The following is an 18,921-nucleotide window of genomic DNA, read 5'->3' as shown; positions in this document are numbered from 1 at the left end:
CACTTCTAAGAAAGTGCCACTAAGCCCTGTGGCTTGAAATTGAAGTGCTTGGTTGGTTCCTGAATATGCATTAGCAAAGTGCCTTGTTTCTATGTATCACTGACTTCCTCAAGCGCAGTACCACCTTTTGAACTCACTCCGATAATCACAATATAGGAAGTCACTGGTGGTTGAAAACAAAGACTGAATAACCATTAAGATAAGCAAAAATTACGAACTATTCAGCAGGCAGATTTGCTTTTCTTCTTGTGGGAATCTTTATGGATTGCTAATTCTAATAGTGAACAAAAGTGATTTACCTTTATGTTATTCAGTCTGCATAATTACAGGAATATTTGAAAAAGAATATGGGAAATGTATAAGTTCAGAAATATTTGATGTTGTCCTGATTTAATTTGGAATAGGATTTATTTTTTTCCTAGTTGCACGATGTGGTTTAGATTCAGCAGGAGGATAGTGTAGATGAAACATTAGTGATTTGGCTGTTGCCATTAGAACTGATGTTTCCTGTGTTCTGCTAATGAACAAGTGCAGAAGAAGTTGGAAGGGAGCCCAGTGAAGACAGCTGACCTGAACTGATCAGAGGGATATTCCACACCAGAGAACATCATGCCCAGTGTATTAACTGGGGCGAGTTGTACAGGAGCTGCGGATCTTTCACTGGCCAGTAGGTGATGAGCAATTGTATTGTGTATCACTTATCTTTTTTGGGTTTTATTCCTCTTTATCACTATTTTTGTGGTTGTTGTTGTTTATCATTGTGATGATGATGATGATGATAATATTACATTATGTGTCATTTATTAAACTGTTCTTACTTAAACCAATGTGTTTTACTTTTCTTTCAGATTTCCCTTCCCACTGGGGAAGGGGGAGGAGTGAGTGAGTGACTGTGTGGTTCTTGGTCACCAGCTGGGTGACCATGACAGATGCAAGCAGTGAAGGATTTCCACAATGAAAGAAAGTATTTTTATAAAGGAAAAATAAATCCTGTTGATGCTTGGAAGCATCTATTATAGTATGACTGAGTGAAAAATTGCTATGGATAAGCAGTTTCTTTTAGCAAACCAGTGAATGACTTCAGTAGTTACACAGTAGTATCCTAGTAATATAAGAACTCTCCCACAATCATTCTTTTTTGATTCTGCTGATGCTAAGGCTGTAGTTATGTTGTGGTATTGTCACAAATTATCTACACACAGAGGTCTTCAGAGAAGTTAGTTTATGAATGAAATATGTGGTAGGGATGTCTTTGTGTTTGAAAGACTGAAAAGAGAATCAGGAGGACTGTGATAGATTTAGCACATTGATTTGCCACAGATGTGTTTTTAATTTTAATTTCGTGTACATGTGTATAGATCTATTGCATTAAATGGAGCATTGATTTAAATCGAATAAGGACCAGTCCTTTCATCTACTAAAGTAACATGAGAAGCAGCTTAGTGCTGCGTAACAAAGTGGATCTGATTCACTGTTCAGTGGTTCTATTCTGTTTATACACTCTCATACCTCTTTTCCTTCCATTGTCATTTCATAGGAAACCCATGAAATATTTGATTGTTGTGGGAAAAAAAAATAAAAATTCCAAGTGAAGATTAAGTAGTATGGAGTGATTGTATAAGATGAAGAAGAGAATATCCTGTGTAAGAAAGTTCAGGTCAGGGTTAGGGATCAGTGACCTGTTTGCTTTGTGCAGCTTGTCTAAGGACAAGTCAGGACAATTCTTCTCGGAGTAGCTGGAGAGGATTTGATGGAGTCTCTAATCAAACTGGTGCAAATCCTATGTGTCTACCTAATATTATGCATAACCTCCCTAATTTGGGGACATCTGAGGATCCACATGGAGATTACCATCTTCTAAATCAGAACTCTTCTTTCCTGAAAACAGAGGAGGGAGATAAACACATTCTTTCCTGTAGTGCAAACCAGCCACCCTGTGACCAAGCACCTCACACTGGCTCTTTCCTTATCTCTTCCTGTACATAAGAAAATACTTTTCCTGTGGGAATGAGAAAAGTGGGCTTGAATGACTGAGTCAGAAGCTATGCATCTGCTTTAGTTTTAGTGCTTCAGGATTTTGCATTTCATTGTGTTCTTGCCTCCCAAACACTTCTCTGAAGTCTGGTGGATGAACCAAGATTTGCTGAAAGAACCGGGTTTTTTGTCTAGTGAGATAGAATATGGTTGTTTGGTTTGGATTTTTTTGGTTGCTTCTTTTTGTGGTTTGTTTTTCTCAACAACAACAACAACAATAATAATTTTAAAAATCTGTCTGTCACAGATGTCTGTAACAAATGTGAGCATCAAAATGTCTTGTAGTTATGCTTACATAACCTGTTATGTTTTTATCCTTCAGTGAAGGATAAAAAACTTTTGGACTGAAGATCCCATTTTGCACCAAAGCAGATGACAATATGAACATTTTATGGCTCATATAGGAGGTGAAAACAAAATCCAGAGGATAAAGGTGAAGGTCTGGTACAGAGGACTAGGTGTCAGCTGAATGGAACTGAGATCCCATATCTGAATTCACCTAAATGAATTTGTCTAAGTTCAAAGTTTCTTAGTTTTCCTGTATTTTAACTACATCTTTCTTTACAAAGTAGATATATCTAGTTAGTACATGTGTTGGGAGCATTATACAGTTTTACCCAGGCTATTTGTCAAGATTGTCTAATGGAAGCATTATGAATAATGCAGAAAAAAGAAGAAGAAAAAAAGGCGGAGACCTGAAAATCAGTTTTGACTTTGGGCAACCCTAAATTCTGAGAGAGATGCTACTTCAGCTACTTTAGCTTCCATATTGTCTTTGTTTCCCTCAGCATTGCCTTCTTTTCTTGCTTGAGAAGTAGTAGTGATAAACTGTTAGTTTATGTGATAAAAACTTGCCTGTGCTCCACAAGGTAGTGCAGAGAAACATTGGCAGGTGTGGAGGAGCCTTAGTAACCCTTTTTGCAGCTGCTCCCAGCCCCATCACTGGATCCTATCTCCTCAAACCCAGAGGAGCACAAGGGACAGTGGCAGGCAAAGACCCAACGTAAGGATTCTGAGGAAAGGCCCCTTCTGGCATTGTGCTGGGGCAGCCTCATCCCCATGGCATGGGAGAGAAATGCCTCAATATGAGCCCATCCTGGAGCACCTCACAGACTTCCTGGTTTTGCTGCCTGGAGGTAGAGGACACATTGCAGCATACACAGGAAGACAGGACTTATGGGATGCTTAGGGGAGAAATTAAAGGCAGGAAAAGGAATAGAACCTGGTTGTTTGGGAAGGAAAAAGCAGGTGAAAATAGAGGGAGAAAAATGACTGGTCATGTTTAAACAGCAGCTGGTCAAAACTCTTCTCTGTTATGACCTGAACACCATTATGCCCTCCCAGCAAACTCCATTTCTAAATATTTTCCTGGGTGAGGGACTGTTTGACTTTCCAAAGGAATTTCCATCTGGCTGCATTGTCTGACTCTTCGGGTTAGATCTTCATGACTAATGTTCTCATCTGCTTGCAATCAATTGTAATAAACAGTTAGACTAACTGTTATTGTTCATCTGTCTGTAAGAAGGTCATCTTGGCAGCTAGTGAAAGAGTGGTTATGAAAACACTACCAGAGAAATAGGAGATACAAGGTTCCTAATGCTTTTTCACCTGTATGAGTTAGTGCTAGTCTAGTTAAAGTTGAGGTGTTGTGTGATAAAAGAAGAAATCAAAATGCCAGATTAGATTTGCTTGATTTTCCTGCTGAACAGTGTTTTTGTTTCTGGGAAGCGTGCATCACCTCATTTTTTCCCTGGAAAACCCTTAGGCCTGAATCACAGAATCCAATAAACATAATAGGAAAAGCTCGACTGACTTGTTTACCCACAACTGCAGAGGAAATATTTCACACTGAATGTATTTTAAGAGATCCCCATCAGCTAAATTACTCTTGGGAGCAAGCCTCTAACAGGACATGAATGATTCCAAGCTTAAGGTGAAGTTTACTGCATACAGCCAAATTGATGTGATGGTTAACTCCCACCCAAAGAGCTGGTCCTTTTTCTCTCCTGTTTGGCCTCAATACTGTTTCAGCTTGGAAAAATAGTGTGACTGGAAAGCTAATCACCTTTCCTTTCTCTGGGCAGGAATGATGGTGATGAGAACAATCCAGAGGAGCACAACCAGTAGGGTGAAGGAGTGGATTCTGTCTCTCTGCTCTGTTCTACCTTGGTGAGACCCCACCTGGAGCACTGCATCCAGCTCTGGGGGCCTCAGCACAAGAAAGATGTGGACCTGTTGGAGCAAGTCAGGAGAAGAGCCACTGAGTTGATCAGAGGGCTGGAGTACCTCTCTTATGAACAGAAGCAGAGAAAGTTGGGGCTGTTCAGTCTAGAGTGGAGAAGGGTCCGGGGAGACCTTGTAACACCTTCCAGTACCTAGAGGGGCCTTAAAAGAAGGCTGGAGAGGGGCTTTGCACAAAAACGTGTGGTGATAGGAAAAGGGGGAGTGGCCTTAAGTTAAACGATGGCTGGTTTGGGCTAGATATTAGGAAAAAACTCTTTACTGTGAAAGTAGCACAGGTTGCCCAGAGGGGTTGCGTTAGTTTATGAAACTAACTAACTAATGTGAGTTTGTGGTCTTGAACACCTCTAACTAACCCCATTGTTAGAGGCGTTCAAGACCAGGCTGGATGGGGCTCTGATGATCTAGTGAAAAGTTTCCTGTCCACAGCAGGAGGATTGGAATGGTCTGTAAGGTTCCTTCCAATCCAAGCTATTATATGATTCTATGTGCTTAGTGATGAGATTTTTCCTGTGTTGGTCAGTAGCTTGTTTTCCTCCTCATTCAGCAGCTAATTTTGTGTGCTCTGGAGGACTGAGTTTATTTTGAGGGGTTTTTTGAGGTTTGAATGGCTCTTTCAAACATCATTGAAGGAGGATGGTGGTTTGTAAGGTTATTGTTAGCAAGACAGATACTTTGGACTTTCTTGTTCTTGGAAAGAACAAGATTTTGTTTCCACGAAATCAGTTTAAAAAATGTAATAGAGAGATAATTAAATGTTTTCCCCTAAAAAGTTCTTAAAAGTTAATAACTTTCATAGAGAACTAAAAAAGTCTAAGCAATTATTACCAAGTGTCATGGCTGTGGACTTTTTGTGAAAAACTGCAAAATAAGGTGGGAACCAAGAATGTTTACATCAGCTTGGTTTGACAACAGGCATAATAACCATGCCAAATTCAGCTTATTTATTGGGTTTTTAGTTGTTGTTTCATTTGTTTGGGGCTTTTGTGTTTGGTTATTTTTCCTTTCTTGTGTACCCATCTCATTGGGTCATTTGCATCTTTGTCCTGCCCCTCCCTCAAATGTTAGTGTTGCAGATAAGCTTTGTTTCCCCTCGGGACCTGGTCATATATGAAAATGGATATTACCAGCAAGTCTAAAAGCCTGCCTTGCTAATGATCTTGGCTAAAGGGTGCTAAATGGTTGCAGGAACACTTTGTTCTGTGGTTGATATATTACTAAGTAACAAAGTTGTTCTGAAGGCTCTCATAAACCTTGTCAGGAATGCGTGACCAGAGAGGTTCCTGTAACAGGATGGATTCTATGTTAGGAATAGCTCATGTAGCTCCATGAAAATATGACTGCATCTGTTCTCCTGTGTTCAGAGAAGTGCCTACAGTACCGTCCATTCTCACAGAATCACGAGTAGGTAAGACTGAAAGGGGCCATAGTGGGTCCCACATCTGGTCCAACTTCCCCTTCACACAGTGAATCCAGTGATATTCAGTTGATTTGCTGTGTAGATTGTGACACTAAAAACTAGAGTAAAAACTGCTGGTACTCTCTTGTTTGCTACTTAGAATTTTGCAGAAGTCTGTCTGTGGAAGAACTTGCATAGAACCTAAAACTTAGGTGGGTTCCTAAGCCCTGTCTTAGTCTTTGCTGAGTAAGCAGTTGGACTGTATGGGAGTATATCACTTGTGGAATTGGTGAATTGGCATGAGTCTTTTAATTCTGTGACATTAGTAACTGGTCATTGGCATCCATTATTTTGAAATTGCTTAGCCACACACGACAGGCAATTGAAGAGGGTTGCATATGACAGATCAATGTTTTGGGCAGGACAAAAGCTCTGAACACAGGAACTTCTGATGTGCTGAAGCCATGAACCAGTTCACTCTAATGCTTATTTCAAAGTCTATTGGAAGGACAGCTTTGAAACCCTTGATGAATAAAGAATGTACGTGTAGAAGATGTCAAGTTTGGGCTATCCATCACATATTTCATTTACACTGTGAATTTATTAGATCCAAAGGACTCCATTATCCAGTGGAAATTGGGATATACATTATGTTGAGCAGGTTCAAGCTGAGTTAAACAGAGGGGCCAAATCTGTTTAAAGAATATATTTGGAGTGCAGCTTTATGAACAGATGGCCACTCCAAATGAGGCAACTGTGTTTTCCTTCCTTGATCTCTGTTGGCCTGGTGTGTGGCCTTGGACAAATGGCTTGCTCTCATATTTCTTGCTTCCATCTGCTGTTCCCAAAGCACTCGAGGAGACAGTTTTTACATGATACAGTGGTTTTGATAAGAATTTTGTGGTTATATTTTACAGCAAAGAGAGCAGTCATTTGAAAACCTGATCTTTCACTATTAAAATAAAGCAGCTTTCATAATCTGATTTATTCTGTTTATTGTACTGATAAAGCTACCAAACACAACTTAATTACATTAATGACCTTTATAGAATTATAAAGACGGAAAACTTCTCTTAGATTGTATATCTCATTATGCTTGCAGGTGTAATTTCTTATCTTCTTCATTTTTATAGTGCTTTGCATTAGAAATGTACTGGTTTCTGCAGGTCATCAAATGTGGGAGATTGCAGGGGCAGTGTGCTTCCATTGGGATGCATGGAATGAGACAATCCAGAAGTGTAACATATAGTATGTAAGACATTGCTGGTATTCCATTGTAATCCCTGAACAAAATCTTGATTTCACATTACCTTTAAAAAATCTTGTCTTACAATGAAAGTGCTTAGGTTGAAAAGCCTCTGCTGAAGCATTTTGGAGGAAAAGGAGAGGATAAGCTGCTAGAAAACGGAATCACAGAGTATCCTGAGTTGGAAGGGATACATGAGGATTGTCAAAGTTAACTCCTGGCTGTTATCTGTAGGGTACAACACAGGTTAATATGATTTAACTTCCTTAGTCTCTTCTTTAGTGTTTTTTATTTTCCAAATCCTTTGCAAGCAAAGGGATTTTGCATTCCTTCCTGACTACATATTTAAGCAGCTTCTCTCTGTTTTATGAGAAGTCTGAAGGGTGCAGAACTTTCTTCTGTTTGCTTCAGGCAATCTTGAGTTCTGGTGTGATCTGCTTTACAAAATACAATCACCCAAATGCAATCCCCAAGTCACATTATTTTTTAGACAGAATTGCAAATTATTAATAATCAATCTCTTAGCAGTACAACTGGAGCACAAGCTGGGAGATGCCTGTGTAACCCAGCTCTCCCACTCAACCAAAAAGGTTTCCTGCAGAGCCTCGAGAGTCTTCAAAGTTCTCAAGGCTTTTCCATCGAGAGAGACTGCAGAATCCACATGGCACGAGGCATCAGAGTCTGCTGTGATAACCTCAGTAACTAATAACCTCTTTTCCATGTACTATATTCTGCACCATACTGTAAAAATAACATGTTAACAAAACAGAACTTAGCAAATAAATAAAGGCCCGAGTGAGAGCTGTGGATCACCAATACAGCTTCTGTTTTCCAAAGTCTGTCCCACTCATGTTCTTATCGAGGAACCTAGTTAGGATTAAAAGATGGTGTCATGGGTTGTCCCTGGCCAATTGCCAGATACCCACCAAAGCCACCCACTCACTCCCTTCTGCAGCTGGACGGAGGAGAGAAAATTTAACAAAGGGTTCCTGAGTTGAGATAAGGACCAGGAGAGACATCACTCATCAAATAATGTCACATGTAAAACAGGCTCAGCTTAGAGGTATGCATTGAATTTATTACTAAGAAAATCAGAGCAGGAAAATGAGGAACAAAATGAGCCCTTAACAACACCTTCCCCCCACTCCTTCCTCTTTCCAGCTCTACCTCTTACCCTGGTGGTGCAAGGAGACAGGAAATGGGGGTTATGGTCAGTTCACCACCTGAGGCGGCTCCCACTGCTCAGGGAGAGGACCTCTTTTTGTTTTTCTTGCTTCTTAAATATGTTAACACAGAGGCGTTACCACCATTTCTAATTGGCCCAGCCTTGGCCAGAGGCTCATCTGTCTTTGGCACCAGCAGGAGTTGGCTCTGTAAGACATGGAAGAAGTGTCCAACATCTTGTCACAAAAGTCACCCCAGAATCCCTCCCTTTCCTTCCCCACTGCCATTTCCAGAACTAGGCCATGGAACTCCAGTACAGATGGTCATAACTCAATGTCTTCTAAGACAAAATAAGGTAGGTATAAGAAGTTAATTTATACCACAGTAGAAAGGTTCACACCATAATAGGGAGTATATATGATTTATTAGATAAAGAATTTAACTTTGAGAGTCTGAATTCAACTGGTTAGAGTCTTTTAATTTAAAGGCTCATGGCAACATATTTAATACAGTGAAAATAAAATAAGGTGACTGATAGCCTGTAATGGCACAAGTGGAGGCCATAAAAGATCATTTCAGGCTTGGCTCTAACTGTAATTCCCTGTATCTTACCACTATCCAATGCCTTTTCCAAGAGGAAATACTCAAGGTTTATCTACTTTGCTATGAAAATAACCCACATAGCTTACATGAAGGCTTTAGCTTTTGCCATGTTCTATTTGTGGCAGTGGCTGCTGCACTTGGTCCTGCTGGACTACTGTATTTATTTGTGCCAGAGCCAATGGCACAAATGGTGTACATTATTGAAGCATTGATTAGCCTGAACATACTGTGGGGCTAGTGTGCTCCAGAGGGCCAGAAGGCTTCCCTGGATTTCATGCTTTGAGCAATAAAAACATTGAGAACTGGGCTGGGCTGGTAACCAGAAAGCCAATACATTTTTATGTCCTGGGGGCGCAGTGATGAAGCATCAGTGCTGGCTAGGTCACTTGGCTTGGGTGATCAGGCTGTGTTCACTGTGGAATTGTCTATCTGTCCCTTCGAATCATACAGTCAAAATTCAATCCTATGCCTTTTCAGAATTTAGTCCTTTTTAGACCATGCCAGTCCAGAGGCATAGTTGTCTTACTTTCTATTCTTCATGAATGGTTTTCTACTGAATTAACATACTGATAGATAATTGAGAGTTCCTGGGGTTGCTTGCTAGGAACTTTGTTCAGCATTTATTTGTTGTAGTATGTATGATTGTTTATTATGCTGTGCAATTTGACATATAGTCCAGAAAAGTGGTGTTGCTGAGTTATTTTTTGTAATCATTATATTTCTAAGGCAGGGCCATTAGTTGCTCATTATATAGACTTGTTCTCAGCAATGCAGTAAATTAAGCTAATGCTACATTGTTGTGTTGTTTGTATTGCTCTTTCATTTGTAAACTGTGGCATTTAATTATGCACTAATGATTGTTTTTATGTAGCTGCAGTAATACTATCAGGCATTTGTCCTATGTTCACCACAAACTCACTGTTTTTCATTGTCAAAGTTAATTTTCTCTGTAGACAGGTCAGACTAGTTTTATTAGTTTAACTAGAGGAAGGGACATGCAGAATGTTTTTAAACATCTCTCAGACTCTTGAATTCCAAGATTTATTTCAAAAGCACTTCATAGAAAGCACACAAGAAATCAGATCAGGGCAAATCTTTGTTTGCCCTGCAGACTACCCTCTTACCTCTTACGTTCAGTAGAAAGAAGATGGTAGAATTGCCATCAGTGGACTGGTTTAGAATGGTATTATAAAAAGAAGCAACTGTGACCAATTCTGAAATGCTAAATCCTCTTTGAGAATTCTTTCTTAAAGTGTCATAGTTAGGAAGTCCTTAACATCACATTGAATCTCATGGTTGATAGGTAAAGTATTTCCAGAGTTGTTTTTTCCCTTAAACAGAAATAGGTAAAAGGGACTGTTACTATTAACATTCCACAGGGTCATCAAGTTTTCCCCTGCAACTAATGTTCCACTGCTAGCAAATACTTTTTTTCAGATCTTCAAGCATGACAGAATGTGTTATAGGTATGATAGCAGAGAAAACTGATACACAGTCTGCAAAAACAGACACAGAAAATTGATTTGAAATTTTACCTAGTATGGGAACATGTTTACCCACAAAAAGACATCTGTTTTACTTAAGAAGGTGTTAACTGGGTCATAAGTCTTCACGAGACAGTTTTGTGCTATTCTGTGCTTCTCTTTACCTCTGTCTTGGGAGAAAAAAGTTTGTCTCAGTTCTTATTCTCTGCTTAGAGCACTTAGAGCTTAAATGAGAAGTTGTGTTTGTACTCAAAGTTTATTCCTAAAGATTTTTCTGTGTGCATGCTAGTGTTTCAACTCAAATGCTGACAGTAGGATGATAGTAGAGATCATTTTAGTTTTCTGGGATACTGGGGCCTGGATTCGTTAGATGATTCCTTGTATTCCCCATAGATGTCTCCTTTCCTCAGTCCATTTCATTGTACCTTATCACAAAAAAAGAAGTGCAGTTGAGCCAATTCACTTATTTGACTTGCTGCCTACACTTTGGAATATGTTCCATCAAAGTTTCATCTTTTGATGCTCCTGTGAACAGTAGCACAGTGCACCATCTAGACCTTAGACTTATTCATCTGATAATGTCTTAGAAACCAAAATATTATGAAGTCGTAAACAGACAAGAAGCATAAAGCTTGACATTATGTTTCCTGCATTTTTTCAGTGGAGCTGTTCTGTAACATCTGCCTGATGCTGGAATAAACCATGCAATTAATCTAACAGTTCTAATGACAAAGGGATGTGAGAGATCAGAAGAGAGCATATAAGGTTACCTCTTACCCTTTAGCAGCCGTATGTTGAAATCTCTTTTGTAAAAGGCACAGTTCAGGCATGGAGTATGCAGTTTCACAGTCTAGGTACGGTACCTCTGCCATGGAGCTGAAATATGAGTCAGTTTATCTAAAGACTGCTGTCAACAGATACATTTTATGTGTCCAGCCTACCACAGATGACATCTGTTCTGTGGAGTTTTTCAGGATATTGTGTCACTTGGCTTTAGGGGTGTTGGATGGGCACCTGTGTTAAGGTTTATGCTCTACTTCCATGGGTGGGTCTTCTGGAGATTGCATCACATTTAGAAGCTTTGAATTAAATCTATAGAACTGGATAGCACCTACAATATTTCTGTGGGACAGAAAAGCTACATGCCTATATCTGCATGACTCTGTAGACAGAATCTGCTTTGCTATAATTACCTTGGAATTATATGGTTTGCTTGGAGCCTACACATTTACAGAAGCACCCTTACTTTACATTTTCTTATTATATTCACATGACTATCAGTATGTTTGCAATAAAGTAAATCTCATTTAACCCATTAGATAAGTCTGGATAGACTTCTGAAAATTATTTTTGTTGAAATATAGACATGATCATTTTGCAAGCCTTATTTAACTGCTTCTGTTCAATACAGTGATTGAAATATATTTGAATATGAATGTATGCTTGCATTGCAAGTTAGGTCTTTATTTTTCCATATCTAGGACACAACGAGTTTTGTCTGTTGTTCTGCCTACTTTTTTTTTTTTTAAGTAAGTTGTGGAAAATACAGTGCCAGTGTCCATGTTTGTTTTATAACAAAGAAGTTGGAACTGAAAGAAACAGAAGAATGATGGTGTTTAGCAGAATTTGGAAAATCCTGATTTTCTGGCAAGAGTTGACTTTCATTGCAATTATAACTGGCATATTCAGTATTTGAAATATTTTATCATGGTCCTTTAGAGTGACCATGTTCTCTAAATACGTGTGCCACTTATACCACATTTTTCATGTCAATTTAAGCAGATGCATTAAAATTGAATAACAGATTGAGTAGTGGTTTTTATCTTGAATTCCCAGGTGTGCCACATCAGTATGGCTCTGACCTAAATGGAGGTTTGATTTTAGAGCAAGCAGGTGAAGAGTTGCATGATAGGTTCTGGTCTTACAGGCTGTCTAACTTGTAGTATGTTGTCCTGTTGTAAAAACAGGAAGTCCACAAGAAGAATAATCCTCTAATTGCATGTACTCCCACATACATGCAATAATTTAAAAACTGAACCTGTCTGAACATGATTATGTAAAGGGCAGCAAATGTAGGTAGTTTACACTATCTTTATATATATGCCTGATTGTTTTCTACAGTTGAACCTAGAGTTAGAAACTCAATGGAGACAAAATGCCGTGTGGCCAACAGCCTTTGCTTTAGTGTCTGCCTGTGATTCTTCTGAACTGCTATTTAGCTGACACTTAAACCAAAGCCTGGTGCAGTGTCTGGGTGAGTGAAGGAGAGAATAAAGAAAAAAAAAAAAGTGTTAAGGTAGGGAAGAGGGTGTTTTGAAATTAAGAAGGGAATAGAAGGTATAGAAGTTCCTCACAAAGAACAATATAGGAAAGCATTTCAGAATTTGGCCTGATCTTACAGCATCAGTGAGGTGTGTGTTTTCTGCATGTGAAGCAGTGTGTTTATTCATTATCATCCAATTGGCTGTAATCATGGCAACTGCAGATGCACCTGCCTGTTTTGCACCTTGGTACTCAGGTGTTATTAGTGGCTCCTAAAGAAATACCCATAGTTGAAGTTTCCAGTCTTGCTGACACCAGAGTTATGATCTCCAAGACAGCGACAGAGGCTCTTGCCTAGAAACTTGGTTTTGCGGCTCATTATCCAGGATTCTCACTCATTTTTCTGAAGAAAATTTGGACTTCAGTCCCTGCTGTACTAGGATGGGGATTCAGTCTTGTCAGTCACCTGGGTGGCATTCTTTTCAGAGAACAGATATATTATTATTTGGGAGTACTCTTGGGATCTGTGGTGATTGCTACCTCAAAAATCCTGATGGTATCTGCCTCTCTAATAGCAGATCTTGTTTGTGATACAGCTGGGTATACTCAAATAATTTGTGGACTGGTTCCAAACCATAAACATATGGAATGCATGAGTGGCAAAAGATGTAATTGACGTGGGGTAAAGAATAGCAAGGTAGCAATGCAATTCCCTAACCATTTATTATGTAGCAATTATAATTATGAAAGCATCCTAGGGGGAAGTAGGTCTAAGGTTGTTTTGGCTTTGTGCCAATTCAGGAACAAATTACAAGTGCTAAAATCTGTGTGAATTTAATCAGTATCCTCCATGTTGTTAAAGATTCCACCAAATTCTAGTGGATAATAAAATGTTAGAATAAATATAATACAGCTATGTAACAGAAGTGCTAAATAGATAAAAAGATCTAGCACCATTATTTTTATGCATTAAAGAATGTGTGTCTCTGGCAGGAAGCAGTAGAGGAAAGGACATAAAACAACCTGGGCATGAAGACATTCAAAAATACAACAAATACTCTTGTTTCTGTCATGATGTTGAGAGGGCATGGCATCTAGGCCATGGTCTGGATGAATGGGTGAAAAACCTATTGCCAATCCAAGTGCTTCCCAATTGGAAGAATGCACAGAAGTGAGGAGAAGACTGCAGTAGGGTAGCAATCTCAGGCACTAATCAAGCAGTAAGTGATGTTTTGGGAGGATCTTCTTTGTTGTCATTTTTCTACAGTTGAATACAATGATATTGAATGTATGAATTATTATTTGTGTAAGGTTCTCCAAATTATCTGCAAAGGTTTATTTTGAAGCTCTCCTAGCTTTTCTTTTAACTCAGTCTTTCACTGTTGAGTATTAACTTGTAATAAAGTGGCATATATTCAGATTCTCAAACTGGGGACAACCTGTTAAAAGAATAAGATAGAAGACTCAGACTAAGTGCAGGTAGTTCAGATAATACAGGGCTGTTTGCCCCAGTGACTTCTCTACCGTTTTGGTGGCTTTTCCTGCTTATCTCACATGTTTTCTCTCTTCAATGATTTTCTGGCTTTTGGACTTCTTTTGAGTTGGGTCTTTGTTTGGTTGTTTGAGGGTGGGGGGAGTGGGAAGACAATGTTTTTGGCAGGTGATTTTGTTTGTCAGTTTGGTTTTGGTGTTTTTGTTGATTTTAGTGGTGGTGCTTTGGGTTTCTTTTTTTGCTATGATTACTTTGAACCAACCTCTGCTTCTGATGTCTTTAAGTGTCATGCGAGTGTGCCAGTCTTATGAAATCTTACCCTGGGAGAATAGGAATCTTACTGGTGAATTGGTTATACGCCTGGTTTAGTGATATCCTGAAAATGCTGTGAATTCCTCCACTGCTGTAATCACAGTAATCATCTTTTGGTTTGGATGTGCCTTTGATAAGACAGCCTGTCCTGCAGTATATTTTCCTAGCATCTACACTGTCTTAGAGAGTGCAAAGATTTTGATGCTTTTAACAGTTCCCACTAAAATTCTTCTGTGAAGCCATGGGATGAGATATGGTGTAAAGCAGCCTTAAGGTTTCAAGGGGTCCTGAATAAACATCACCACAGAACCCCCCAGTGACCTTTTAATTAGAGCAGCAAATTAAAGTTTTTTTTATGGTGTACTCTGATTGGGATCTGAGACAAAGACCTTCCTGTTGAGTCACAGCATGTGCTGCACAAAAATGTGCAAGGAGAAGCAAGAAGCTACCAGGCTTTCCTTTTTCTTGATCAGAAATTATGGGGGACATACTGTGGGAAATATGCTGCATAAATGCATACTGTAGGAGGAAGCTTAGCCACCTGACAACTCCTACATTCAAACTGTGCCGTCTTTACTATCAATTTTTTGATAAAAATGAGCAATTGACTTTTGTTTAGAGCTAAACTGGGCACTGCCAGGCTGTATGGAACGACTGTACTGCAATGCAGATGGCACCTTCCAGAGCTTATCATCTGTGCTTTCCCTGTGTGCTGGCAGCTGTGGCCACACAGACAACAAGGAGCACTCATTTATTTTGCTTCAGAGTAAACTGCTTGCATTGGTCATAGGAGAAAGAACTCAACCCTGCTGGCTGGTTATGTTCATATGCTGTGTGAATAATTAATTTTGTTCCTTTCTTTTTTAGTATTGGATATTTATTGGCCGCAGCTGTGGGCAACATGGTTTGAAAAGCAAGATCCTTAACTAGCAGTGAAGGTAGTTTTCCCCTATTTATACCTTCTAAGAGTTTGGTGCTATAGCTCTGTTACAGTAATTTTTTTTGTGTATATGGTTAGAAGGAGAGCTTGTACTGTGTGAGACTTGCTCTGACCACAAATTGTAAAGAGTAATCAAATACTGTCCTGATTATAAAGGGCTTCGCCACAGTGATCTGTTTATATAAAAAATTACCCAAACCCTTATTCCAGATCAGTTTGTGATTAGTTTTGTTTGCTTTGTTAAATTCCTTCTGACACACACCAGGGGTTAGGCAGTGTGCAGAAAAGGCTTTCAAAGTAGTTTAGTTCACTAGAAAGGTAAAGGAGAGTCATAAACTGAGAAGTTACTTTTCAGTGTGTAGGGGGAACAAGACAATTCCACAGTTGTTCCCCGGGGCATACTGCTAGTGCATTGCTCCTCTAGTGCTGGTACTTTTTGGTCTTTGCAGAGCTGTGCAGTCAATACAATGCTGGCTGGTTATTATATGCTCAACTGCATTAAAAGCAGCACATTTTTGCTATCCTAAACTCTCTCCTGGTGAAAAATCCTTGCTACAGCAACAATTAGTTGTATTGTCATTGGAGAGGAGACTGGCATTCCTCAGAGGAAGTAGTTATAATGCTTAAGTGTTCTTTCTAATATTGTTTTTTATTTATGATGTCACTGACTTCCTTTACTTGCTTTCATATTTCACATATCATGGATGGCAAGGAAAACAGGATTTTTCCTCCAAGTGAGTCCTTCAAGGCTGCTGATTTAGAGCTCTAGAGTGTGGATGGTTGCTCCACCCTAGGTATTCTGTTTCCATCTAGCAGATTCTCTTTTTTTCCTCTATGCATGGTAGTAGGTCTTTTTGGCCAAATGGTAAGTTTGAACATGCTAAAGTTTACATGGTGGGGATCAAAATTATTCTCCAGAGAAAATTTTTTTCAGCTGTCAAGTCAGTTCAGTTCTGCAAGTTAAAACCTATGTAAAATCAACATTGTGGATGATTTATTTCTTGAATTTTGAAAGCACAAATCCCACAACTAGACAATTATGACCCCACCACCACTTGCAGAGGCTATGCCATGTGACTGCATGCTGCTAAAGCATCTTATCACTTGCCAAATTGCAGGCTATGACTATACCATGCCCTTGACCTATCAAACTGTGAAATCATAAACCTGTGAAGTCTTTAAAAGACATCTGTACAAATACTCTTCCTTTGTCTCCTTGATATAAGTTTGAAAATGTCCATCCTGGGATGTATCAGGTACAGCATTGCCAGCCAGGTGAGAGAGGGGATTGTCCCAACTTTGCTTTCTACTGGGGCAACCTCACCTTGAGTACTGAGGGCAGTTCTGGGTGCCACAGAACAGGAAAGATATTGAGCTGTTTGTTAGAGAGTGTCCAGAGGAGGGCATGAGGATGGTGAAGAGCCTTGAGGTGGAGCTGTGTGAGGAATGGCTGAGGTCACTTGGTCTGTTCAGCCTGGAGGAGACTGAGGGGAGACTCATTACACTTACAGCTTCCTCATGAGGGGAAGAGGAGGGGCAGGCACTGATCTCTTCTCTGGGATGATAGTGACAGGACCAATGGGAGTGGCCTGAACTTATGTCAGGGGAGGTTAAGGCTGGATGTCAGGAGAAAGTTCTTCCTCCAGAGGGTGGTTGGACACTGGAACAGAGTCCCCAGGGAATTGGTCACTGCACCAAGCGTGGCATAGTTCAAGGGGTGTTTAGACAGTACTCTCAGGCACATGCTGAGACTCTTGGGGATGTCATGTGCCGGGCCAGGAGCTGGACGTAATGATCCTGATGGGTCCCTTCCTACTCAGGAATTTTGTGATAATCAGCTGTAGTTGCTGCCACTCTCTCTATTGCCATATTGAGTGCTTTGATCCAAACCGCAGAAAGTAGACTTCTGCTGTTATTTCATACACTTAGCTTTTCTGATAATCATGCGGAGCTGTGTTTTAAAGTTAATGGATTAGGTCCTACAGCTGCTGGAGGTTCGTTTCAGAACAAGATTACAGATTTATGGTATAAATAATTGGAAGATATTCACAATCAAATTATCACTTTTGAGTTATTTGCAATTAATTTGAGGGGCTGCACTACCACATGATTTTAGGTGGATTTTGTTTCTTAGCAACATGCAGTTAAGGGTAATTTTTTTCTAACTGAAAATCATCATGTTCATGTACAGATTTATCAGTGTTTGTTAAGGCTGCAGTGCACCAACTAAAGGATGTCATAGCCTCCTTTGCTTTGGAAAATCCCTCTGATATCATGAATATCTTAGAAAAGTTGCTAAAGGCAATGTGTCACCAACAGTGTGTCTGTGCTGTCCATCCCGCTGCATTAACCTGAGCTTTGGTAGGAGAAGCCAGACTAAGGCTAATGGGTCTAAATGGGTGTCAGCTGAAGTTTTTACATCTTGTTTTCAGTGTGTTTGCTCGTGGGAAGTGCCGTTTTAACCCCAGTGTTAGCTATTTGTCCCTGCCAGCATAGTGTTTGTAACTTGACTCTGCCATTGTATCCCTGTTTTTTGCATGCTTTACTTGGACAAGAAAATGAGTGGCTTTATTTGAAATGTCACTGAGATGTAACATATGATTTAGACATTTTTCGTAAAGCAGAACACATACACAGTTTCCTAAAGCTGAGATTTAGACCAAAAATAAAATTTGAGTTTAGCCAGGACATGCAGACTAGGACACCTGAAGTTCTAGGGCATATAAATTACTGACTTCTAGCAGATAGGCCTTGTACAGAAAGGCCCTGGAATGAGGTCTGAAATCACATTTTTGCGTGTGCACATTTTTTTGTTCCCTATAGCTCATATGAGCTGACTAGCATCTTCAGTGGAATTGAGTGGACTTGGTTTTAGGCTATCATATATGGAAATTGTATGGATGATCTGATAATGTTGGAGAGGGCAGGAAGTAATATTTTAACTCTCTCACAGTTTACTCGGTTTTGTCAGTGCTTTTAACAGCCAGAATGTAGGTTTAGGATTTAAGCTGAACAGAACAGAGAGATTTTTGGAGTTCAACCACAGTTTGATAAGGACATGTTATTGTTTTGTAAAGGAGAGTTTTCAGAGTGTAACTGTAAAATGTTAGCTCTGTTTTCTGAATTCATTATCACAGCTCCCACTGAACGCAGCTTAGTCAACATTTCATCTTCAGGAATGGCTTGGAATCAGAAGTTAAGCAAGCTGGAGGAAATACATGCTATAGTATAATAGAGAATCAAAATGTAATTTAATTTGTGTCCTCTTCTTCTTCAAGGCTATTTTACCTTAGTCCTTTCACCTGATCTTAGTATATTGACTTTAAAGGAATGAAGGATAACTGTTCTCTGTTGCAGCAAATGCTGCAGTATGCATACTACAAAAGCCTAACAACCATCCACTGTTGGCATGAAGTCTCTGTCCCCAGATACCAAGAGATTTTGGCAGAAGCAGGGTTAGTGAGCTGGTTCTGTTGGTCTTCATTCTGCAGTTAGTAAGCTGACCCACGCCATCCAACAGTACGGTCACCTGTGTACAAGAGCAGTGATTGTAACAGCAGCTGGTGAAACAAGCCACATGCAGCTGTAAAGGCTTTGTTTTGTTGGTGTGGAAGGATGTGGCAGGTAACAGGGGCTTGATAACTGAAAGCAGAGGCTGGTTTTGTACTCAGAAAATGTGGTTTAGTGATTCAGGATTAGTGGCACAGGATTCAGTGTGCTTGCACGTGTACTACCAACAGCTCA

Source organism: Melozone crissalis, unplaced genomic scaffold (assembly GCF_028551555.1).
Source record: "Melozone crissalis strain CALT ecotype California unplaced genomic scaffold, PUWL_Pcris_2 ptg000005l_1, whole genome shotgun sequence".
Classification (NCBI taxonomy): domain Eukaryota; kingdom Metazoa; phylum Chordata; class Aves; order Passeriformes; family Passerellidae; genus Melozone; species Melozone crissalis.
The sequence above is the reverse complement of the archived record's forward strand: the minus strand, read 5'-3'. Positions refer to the sequence as shown.